Source organism: Macaca fascicularis, chromosome 1, assembly GCF_037993035.2.
Source record: "Macaca fascicularis isolate 582-1 chromosome 1, T2T-MFA8v1.1".
Taxonomy (NCBI): Eukaryota; Metazoa; Chordata; class Mammalia; order Primates; family Cercopithecidae; genus Macaca; species Macaca fascicularis.
The window spans coordinates 182,003,546-182,005,414 of NC_088375.1; the positions used below are offsets into that span (position 1 = coordinate 182,003,546).

The window sequence follows — 1,869 nt, forward strand, 5'->3', positions numbered from 1 at the left end:
TGTAATAGTAAAGACATTTTAAAAAGGAGCAATAAGGTAATATTTTACTCCTTAATATTAATCCATTTTATTTCATCTCACCAACTATGGGCATTGGGTTTCTTATTGTCAATATTTGTTATGCCTTATTATGGGCAGACACCTTCACTTTTATGTAATTATCTTATTGGAGGGGTGATATAGAGTACAGTACTTGTTAGGAGCATGGCTCTAGAGCAAGCCATTCTGCCCGGATTTCACTCCCAGCTCCACATTTACTAGCCATATGATCTTAGAGAAGTTACGTGACACATCTATGTGTCGATTTCTTTTTTTCTTTTCTTTTTTTTTTTGAGGTGGAGTCTCACTCTGTCTCCCAGGCTGTAGTGCAGAGGCACGATCTCGGCTCACTGCAACCTCCGCCTCCCAGGTTCAAGCGATTCTCCTGCCTCAGCCTCCAGAGTAGCTGGGATTACAGGCGCCTGCCATTGCTCCTGGCTAATTTTATTATTTTTAGTAGAGACAGGGTTTCACCATCTTGGCCAGGCTGGTCTTGAACTCCTGACCTCATGATCCACCTGCCTCAGCCTCCCAAAGTGCTGGGATTACAGGCATGAGTTACCACGCCCAGCTGTGTCCGTTTCTTTACGTACAAAATTGGTGTGATAATCTTCCTTAACTCGTAGCATCTAGCAGATTAACTGAGTTACTATATATTTATGCTATTACATATATAAGGCTCTTAAAATAGGACCTGGCAAGGCCAGGCACAGTGGCTTAGTCATATAATCCCAGAACTTGGGAGGCCAAGGAGGGTGGATTACTTGAGGCCAGGAGTTCGAGACCAGCCTGGCCAATATGGCCAAACCCCGTCTCTACTAAAAATACAAAAATTAGTCAGGCGTTGTGGTGCACACTTGTAGTAGAGGCTGAGGCAGGAGAATTGCTTGGGCCTCCGAGGCAGAGGTTGCAGTGAGCTGAGATCCTGCCACTGCACTCCAGCCTGGGTGACAGAGCAAGACTCTGTCTCAAAAAATAAAAAAAAGAAAGAAAAAAAAAACAGGACTTGGCAAGATATAACTGTTATATAAGTATTGGCTATTATTATAAAATCCTCCTGCAAATCCTGCAAGCTAGACATTATTTTTTTTGGCTGGGGCTGGGGGGAATGGAGCAATCCTTTATTTTTACACACTTTGACAAGGAGGTTTTCTGTAAACAACCTTTCCAGTGGAGAACAGAGAACAGGAAAATCAGCCTCCAGACATCACCAGCTGCTCTGCTCAGGGCTGAGGCTCCCCATTGCCCATGTGGTGAGGTGGAGGTGTGTGTACTTCCCTTCCTTTATCAGCTTATCCTGCTGCTTCCTAATGGTACTCACATGTCTCATTGTTTTCTGCTGAAGTATACATTCTATAAAATCATGATATTCTATAGATTCTATGCATACTAACGATTCCATGTGCACATTCTATCCATTCTTTTTGAAAAGCCTGGCATAGAGCAGGACTCTTGTGGGGCTGTTCAGCACTTTGGATTGTCCACCATCAATCTATGTTAAGGCCGAATGTTTTCAGCACATCCAAGAAAGGCATGGCGATCCAATGCTCATGCCCTTGTCTCTTCTCTGGGCCCCACCCCCCACTTTTTTTTTTTTCTGAGACGGGAGTGCAGTGGGATGATCTTGGCTCACTGCAACCTCTGCCTCCTGGGTTCAAGCGATTCTCCTGCCTCAGCCTCCCGAGTAGCTGGGACTACAGGTGTGTGCCACCATGCCTGGCTAATTTTTGTATTTTTAGTAGAGATGGATTTTGCCATGTTGGCCAGGCTGGTCTCGAACTCCTGAACTCAGGTGATCCACCCACCTTGGCCTCCCAAAGTGCTGGGATT

General features: G+C 45.0%; 1 pseudogene; it reads right to left on the reverse strand.

Moving 5' to 3' along the window:
* Window positions 1–1,147: 1,147 nt before the first annotated feature.
* LOC102145348 (NADH dehydrogenase [ubiquinone] iron-sulfur protein 5-like) lies at window positions 1,148–1,574 on the reverse strand (annotated as a pseudogene).
* Between the last annotated feature and the right edge of the window lie 295 nt (window positions 1,575–1,869).